The 8,581-nt window shown below is 29.7% G+C and overlaps 1 pseudogene; it reads right to left on the reverse strand.

Annotated features, from left to right (window-relative positions):
• Window positions 1-3,182: 3,182 nt before the first annotated feature.
• LOC129286564 (isoflavone 7-O-methyltransferase-like) lies at window positions 3,183-7,578 on the reverse strand (annotated as a pseudogene).
• Window positions 7,579-8,581: the final 1,003 nt, after the last annotated feature.

The raw sequence follows: 8,581 nt of genomic DNA on the forward strand, positions 1-8,581 counted from the left end.
TTTTTAAATTTTGATTTTAAAAAGAAAGATTATCTAGAATAGAAGATGTTTTCTTAACATATATTTTCTTACTTATTAAAATTTAAAAGAAAATATTTTTTTATTTTTTCAAACTAATTGTTTTAAAAGAAATTAAATCTTAGCTAGCAGAAGATTATCTAGGCTAAAAATTAAAACCAATCCCTATTTAATTAAAAAAATTATTTTATCTATATTATTAAAATTTTATTTTTGGTTAAATTTATTATTATTATTATATTAAAAATTGCCCAGACAAAATACAATATTCACACCAATGGTCTGTTGACTATCAAAACTATATATGTGATGCAATTCAAGTCTAAAACAAGAATTCTGATCTGAGTAAACTATTCATCATTTGAGCATTCTTAAAAGCTTTCAATTGTGTATTAAAGTCTTGCATTCATTCATTATCATTCTTGATAATTTTTTTTTTTTAAAGTTCTCATAAGTTCTTAAACTTTCAATTGTACTTATTCTACTCTTTCAAGAGAGTTTATCTTTGAAAGTTCTTTGCATTGTAAATAAGTTGAAATCTTGAAAAGGAGTTTTTTAAGTAATTTGTAACAACTTGCTGATTATAGCAAGGTTTGTTATTGAAACAAGACTAGTCAAGTCTTGAGCGTTGTGCTGAGGCTACAAGCACTTACTTAAGCTTGTGAATTTAGTTAAAAATCTCAAGTGTAATCTTGAGAGTTGGACGTAAGCCAAGAGTTGGGCTGAACTAGGATAAATCTCTTATGTCAAATTTGTTTACTCCTTGCATTTGTCTTTCTCTCTTCTAAGTTATTCAGAAAAATTAAGTATTACCCAATTCACTCCTCTCTTAGATGCCAACTTATCCAATAGTTAGAACTTAGAAGAATTTGTTAGCACGAAAAATAAAAAAAATAAAAAGAATCAAGTAGCTATTCAAGCCAATTCGAATAAGCTTGAAGCTCAAAGAGGTTTAGACTTGGCTTGGCCATTTTTTTAAGAAGTTCGGGCTAGTTTGATTAAACCAGCTTGCCTGAATTACTGACTTTGAAATGGGGCAATGTCACCCCGAATAAGCTCCAAATATGATTGGATATAAGGTCAATTTTGCCAATTCATTTAAATCTTATTTTGCATTACTAAAAATTGCAAAGACCTAGAGAAAATCTTATGCATTTATGAAACTTGAGGTTTTAATAATTGTATTATTGAAAACTTGTAAATAATGTAATTTTGTATGCTTTTTATTTTAGTTTATCCAATTACCACAATTCTTGATCTTAATCAAACCAAGGAGAAGCCATTTTGCAATAATAAAAACTTAAAGCATATACTAATATACAAATTAATTAGGGAGAATGACATATAGGTCCCAAGGGGACCAATTAATTTAACTTAAGTCCTAAGTACCAAACTTCAAGAATTTGCAAGTTCGGTTCTTAATTTTGTAACTTCGATGTGGTAATTTGCAATTTGTGTTTTAAATTTTAATAGGGGATTTGTTTATTCTTCAACCATATTAAATTTTGAAAAAAAAAGTTGCAAATTTATCACAATAAAGTTACAAAATTGAGAGCTGAACTTCCAACTTTCTGGAGTTTGGCACTTAGAACTTTAAGTTAAATTAATTTGTCATCTCAGGACCTATCTGTCATTCTCCCAATTAATTAAAGACATATGAAGTTCGAAAGTCCTCAAGAACATTTGATAACAACTCTAGCTTTTTCTGGAGATCATTTAACAACTCCAACTGATGGCCTAGCTAAGGAGCAAGAAGGTTTGTATGAGGTTAAAGAAGGAGAAGTCCAAGCCAAACATATCAAGAAGGGAATGCTCAAGGATCCATTACAAGGGATTAGAGGCCCAATGACTAGGGCTACGATCAAAGCTATAAAGAAAGCTCTTAATGGATTGATTTAAGACTTATTGAAGCCAAGCCCATGCCCAATGAAGAGGCCCAAGGTGCCATCTTTACCCTTTAGAGCATCCAAGAAGATTTGTTACATGCAAACTTAGAGTGCAAGATTGGATATTTGACTAGTTCAACGAGCATTGATTGTTAGATTACTTTCCTTGGCCATTAGTTTCCTATTTTCACTTGGACATTTATTTCTAACATCTTTTAGTGATTTCCTTAATTTTTGGGATAGCTAGCAAACTTGCAATTTAAGTTATTATATTTTAGGCAGGATCTTAGAAGGTGTCATTATTTATGAATGTTTCTAGATTTGATTTCTATTATAATTTTGGTCAACTTTCCTATTTCTTTTACCATAAGTGGCGCCATCCACCTCCTTCCTTCTAGGCTTTAGGTTTTCATTTAGTTGCTTATATATAGACCTTATGTAATTGGTTTTGACAATAAGTTTAATAGAAATTTTGAATTATTCACATTTTGGGAGAGCTTTTCTTGTGCCTTCTAAGTGCTTAAGACGATTAGGATTATCAAAGGATTGGTCTTCCTTTGTGGGCACCCATGAAGTTAGGGTCAAGAGCTGGTGCCTTTTGGGTTCTAAATCCTAGACCGTCAGAGAAAGGGTCAAGAAATAGGTTCCTTTTAGGTGAACTATTTAGACTTTTCTTGTTTGGTTTCTTATTTTCATTTCTTGTTCATTGTTGCTTCTAGTTTTCTACTTCTACTCTATTCTTTGTGTAGTACTTGACAATTGTGCAATGATCTATTAGAATCTGAAGGGTTTACTTCTAGGCACAAGTAGGGATTTTCGCGTCAACAACTTTTGCCTTCTAATAGGCATATCTAAACTTAGGAGAGAATTTCAATAAAGGACTATAGATGTGATTTATCTTTAAATCACACCCAATAAATTCTTAAGGGACTAAATGAAAATTATGTTTTGAAAGAAAATTACTAAAATACCCTTTATTTATTTTTTAAAAAAATTTTAATCACCATCACTGAAGGCCCATCGCCAATGGTTGGACTGTCGTTATCGCTGGGGCTACCTCTACCATTGTCACCAGAGCTTTGATGACTAGTGGCCAATTTTCAAAGAATTAATTCTCTAAGTTGGTCAAAAAAGGGTTTAATCCCACAACCCTTTAGTTTGCCATAATAAGATTGACCATCAAACCACCCAAACATCTTTGTTATATATTGCAAAAAATAATAGGATTAAAGTGCATTTTTACTCCTGTATTTTCCTTCGAGGAGTGTGCTGGGCACTTGTACTAATACGTGGGTTAGGTTTTTCCTAAACCATTTTTAAAGGAGAAAAAATCCCCCTCTATGAGTGGATAGACCCAAAACCAAAACAAGGAGTAATCTTGTAATACAAGAGGATAGAAGTTTCAAAGCAGATAATGATTAAGACCAATCTTCAATGATTGACATAAAACCAAAACAAGGAGTAATCTTGCAATACGAGGAGGAAAGAAGAGAGTCTCAAAAGCAAGATAATGATTATGGATAAGCTTCAATTATTGACCTAAAACCAAACCGAGGTGTAATCATGTAATGTTTGAAGCCTGCAGCTTGTAGAAGCTTCTTCTATTCTTTCTCAATTCTTTCTTTCCCATTGAGGCAACTCATCATCATAACATCAAACAAGAGTTTCACATGTCTCATGTCATTGTCATCTTCCTTCTCCCTTATAACTGCCTCAATGATTATCACCTTTCCTCCTTCGCCTTTCTTTGCGATTGCCTCCTTACATTTGTTCAGTATCTTCAAAGAATCTTCATCATCCCAATCATGTAATACCCACTATATGAAATCACTAACAACAAATGTCAACCCTTTTCAATAATTCAATTAAATATTCAATATAACAATATTGTTAATAAGAAATATAAAATCCATTGTCAATAACAAATATAAAATCCATAACAATATGATATCAAGAAGGGAATTTTAAGTGAATGATTAGGAGAGCTTTATCATATGTGGTTTAATTTGATCAGCTTAATATAGATTAGCCGAGACCTGACTCACCATATTTAAAAACTGTTGGTATAAATAAAAGGGGATGAGCTATGCACTTAACCTTAAATATTGGGTTAAGATTCATTTTTATCCATGAACTTTTTTTGAGCAGTACCAGGCATCCTATGTTGGATAAGTGGAGTAATTTTCACTCAAAATCATTTTTCTAAGGCACGAAAAACCCCTTCTTTATTCCTTAGTCACTTGTTAATTTTCCATTCTTTTTTTTAGCTGACATAGCATGTGCTGAGGCCTACATGTAATAATAGGCAGGACCCTGACTATGTCCTTTGATACTAATTTACTCCTAAACTTTTTTTCTAGTAGCACTAGGCGCTCTAAAGTTTTATTAAAATAAAATTTAATAAATATTTTTAAAATATTTAATGATTTAAATATTATTATTTATAAATATTCATTCAAAATTTATAAATTATTTTTTAAATATTAGCATCTCAAATTAGTTTTCAAAAATTTAAGATGGGAAAAATTTCATTGCAGCTCCCTTAACCATACTTATTGACAGTTAACTCTTAAAATTTTAAAACATGAATTCAGTCCTCGTGGGTCCCACTTGGGTCAAATTAAAAAAAATTAGGGACATGACACAAATAACCCTAATTCCTTCGAATAAAAATAATTGATGTAGGAAAAATGAATAATGATATATAGAAAATGAACAACTGACATAGGAAAAATTTGCAACTCTTATTAATAGTATAACACCATATAAATATAAATAAGTGAAACTAAGTGCATAAACAACTTATGTAGGAAAAATAAACAATTGGTGTATGAAAAATGAACATCAGACATAGGAGAAATTTGTGATTATCATTAACAGCATAACACCACTATAAATAATACCACTATAAATAGAAACAAGTGAAGCCATGTGCATAAAGAACTCATTTAGGGAAAATGAACATGCATTATATGGAAAATAAACAACTAATGTAGGAGATTGGGGTTATTTGTGTCATTTCTCTCAAATATTGAATTTCAATTAATATTTCAAAATTTTAGGAGGGTTAACTATCAATAAGTTTGGTCATGGAGGCTACAGTGAAATTTTCCATTAAAGATGACTTGTGAATTGTATGTGAAAGATTTGTAAATAATGTAAATAATAATAATAATAATAATAATAATAATAATAATAATAATAATAATATTCACAAATAAATTACAAAAATTGAGCTTGTAAGAAAATTAATATTGATTAAATTTCTTAAATTTTTTAGATCCTTTTATGTAATTGGTTTGGTCAACTAACGGTCTTCCTCCATGATATTGCACCACCCAAATTTAATATTTTAATATTTTACAATTCTGTATTATAAATAGATAGAATGAACCTCCAATTAGCAGATAAAATTAATATTGTTTTATTGAGTTTGCAACTTATGTTTCTAATTTTAAAATTAAAAACATATTGTATTATATAAAAATATCAATTAACAACTTAAGGGACTTATTTTGCATTTTAATATTTGTTGGGACTTTTTGAATAAAATGATTTTTTAAGTGCCATTCATCCTTATGAGTACGAATTACTCTAGACATATTATAACTAATATATTTTTAGCCTAGCTGAAAAGTTGATCAAGTAACACTTCAGTTCTAAATATTCATTAATTTGACCATTACAGCTGAATAAAAAAATTATGGAGAAGGACCTAAAAATTTTAAGGGACTTAATCACTGATAATTTTCTTATAAGATCATTTTTTATTTATTTGTAAATAATATTATTATTCACAAATCTCCACACACAATTTACAAGTAATCTATATCTATAAATTTCTATAAAATTAGTTTGTATTGTAAATGTTTAAAAAATAATTTATAAAATTTGGATGAATATTTATAAATAATAAAATTTAATTTATTAAATATTAAAATATTTAATAATTTAACAATATTTATTAAATTTTTTTTAACAAGACTTTTAGAGTATCCAGTGCTCCTAAAAAAAAACACCCAAAGGCACAGTCAGAGTTTTATGTATCATTTTGTGTAGGTCTCACCCACATACCACATCAGCAGAAAAAAAAAAAAAAAAGAGACAAAGCTAAAGGGTGATTAATGTAAGGGGTCTTTTTGCCTCTCAAAAAAATGGTTTAGAGGAAAAATTACCCCACTTATTAATACAAAATGCTTAATACTTCTAAAAAAAGTTTAGGGGTAAAAATGAACGTTTACCCTTATATGTTTAATATATTTTTTCCCAATCAAATAAAAACATGTGAATTTTAAAGTATTAAAAATATAATGAAAAATTTTTTTTATAAAATAAAGTGAAAAGTAATTCACATGTTCTTCTATATTTCTTCAATCAATTAGTTCCCTATTGTCTTTTTTTTTTAACAATCATGCACTTTTATAGTTGATTCATTAAATATATTTAATCCCTTAAAGTTAAAATTATGAGTTTATAAAAAATATTTTTAATATTTTTGGCCGAAAAAGAAAAAAATTCATTTAATATGTTTAAATTTTATTATTTTTTAATGAAAAATTTATATGTATAAAAATTATTTAAAAGAAAAATTAATTATATAAATTTTAATTTATTAAAATTATGTAATTAATTCTAAAATTATACAATTTTTTATTAAAATATAATAGTTCTTAATTTCATTTTTTAAAGAAGAAGTTCAATGATTTTAACCCACAGCTAGGACTAAAAAATTTAATTAATTAAACTATAAGAGCTCAATTAAAATAAAATAAAATAAAATATAAGGATATAATTCAAAATTAAAGAAAACTATAAAGTCATACAAATGTATTTTTTTCTAAAATAAATGATGTTTTAACTTGCCTTTAGAATAAGGGCATCGGCGGAAGGGATGGATTCAAACATGCTGCCACCAACATAACTCAAGTTATTGCTTCCTGAACAGTTTTCCACAACGTGTGGAAGATCAATCACTATACATTTTAGATTAGGGCATGCTTCAGAGATGATTCTGCATGTAGTGCCTGTGCCACCTCCAACATCAACTATGGATTCCAACCCTTGGAAGATTGACTTAGAGTCTCTCAGTGCCACGTTGATCATCTGTGAATCACTCGCCATGGCTTCATTAAAACACTTCAATTTCTGAGGCTCACGTTCAAATACATCCTAAACGCCAGCACCGAAGGCACTCTCAACCATCGTATTCGCCTCCCCTTTGAACCAGCTCCCCCAAAAAGTCAAATGCAGCCATGCAATTAGTGTCAACAAACCATAACACCATTGGTGCTAGGTTTGGTTCCATGGCATTAACAAGTAGTTTAGAAGAAGGAGTGAGAGTGTATGCCTCCATTTCTTCATCTTCCTCGTTCACTTTTGTTTCTGCTACTAAGAAGCCATTGTGCACTAGTAAGCGAACAAGCCTCTCTAGAGAGTCAGATTTTGTTGGGTGAAGTTCAAGATGGGAGGCTAATTGAGGAATAGTCATGGGTTGGCCATGGTTGTGGATTATGTTTGGAATTCTTAGCTGAACAGCACACCTGAGAACTGTGGCATTAATGTAGCTTAGAATGTGTTTGTACAAGTGAGCTTGAGCTTCAAAGTACTCATCACTTGCTGGGTTGGCTTCAACGGAACACATAACTATATGGTGATTTTTGTTATCTTGATGAGCTCTTTGTCCTATATCTATAAGCTTAGTTAGCAGTTTGAGCCTATAAAAAGAACTCACTTGGGCTGTTTCAATAAAGCAGAGAGCCCCTGCTTACGTAGTGCAAATTGACCAAGAAAATTAAACACTTATCTAGTTTATTAAGAAAGTTACATTTTTCAATGGAATTTATTTAATTCACGCTGTGTCCTTTGTCTTTGCTTGTTACTATACTTTTCTTTGATGGCTTTTCTGTTCATTATTGACTCCTAGTTTGTTTCCATGTCTCCACGGAGAGCATTCAGAGGAAAAGCTGCATTTAATATTTGTTTATCCATGACTTTTATACATGATCAATAACTTATATTAATTTTTTTTCTTAATTTCATCGTTGATTATAAAGTTTCAAAACGTTGAGCATACAAAACCTCCTATGCTTGACTAATAATATTGTGGCCACTTTCTTACATTAATTAGTAGCGGGGGTATGTATTGGTAGGACTAAGCCAAGTTTAATTTTTATATCGCTTTTAGGTTAACCTAATTTACAAGTTATGTTGTTGAATTCGATTTAAGCTATACTAACTCAATTCAAACTTAAACAAATGTCAGAGAAGATTGTTAGCAAGTCAATTACGAAAATGTGGGCATTTCTACATAATTTGTATATTTAATTCATGCATTAAATAATAGGGTTTTTTTTTTCACAGAAAATAATATGGCACAGAAATACTTATAAAGTCTTTTTTTAAAAAAAAAAAGCTTCTAATATCTTTAATTCAACAATAGTGCATGGATACCTACTAACTTTATAAAATTGGCTAACCTTTCCCAATCTATTAAAATAGCCTGATATTGACTATTAAGTTCTAAGGATAGAACTTAACATATTGTGGACTGTGGACCTTTTTTTATAAAGTTAATAGGTATTTATGCATAATTGTTGAGCTAAATATGCTAGAAGCTCATGAAAATAAAGGGAGAAGCACATTTAAGGCCCCAAATTGGAAAAATGGCAATGAGGGTC

This window comes from Prosopis cineraria, unplaced genomic scaffold (genome assembly GCF_029017545.1).
Source record: "Prosopis cineraria cultivar Desert tree isolate PC_DT_omini unplaced genomic scaffold, ASM2901754v1 PC11, whole genome shotgun sequence".
NCBI classification, from domain to species: Eukaryota; Viridiplantae; Streptophyta; class Magnoliopsida; order Fabales; family Fabaceae; genus Prosopis; species Prosopis cineraria.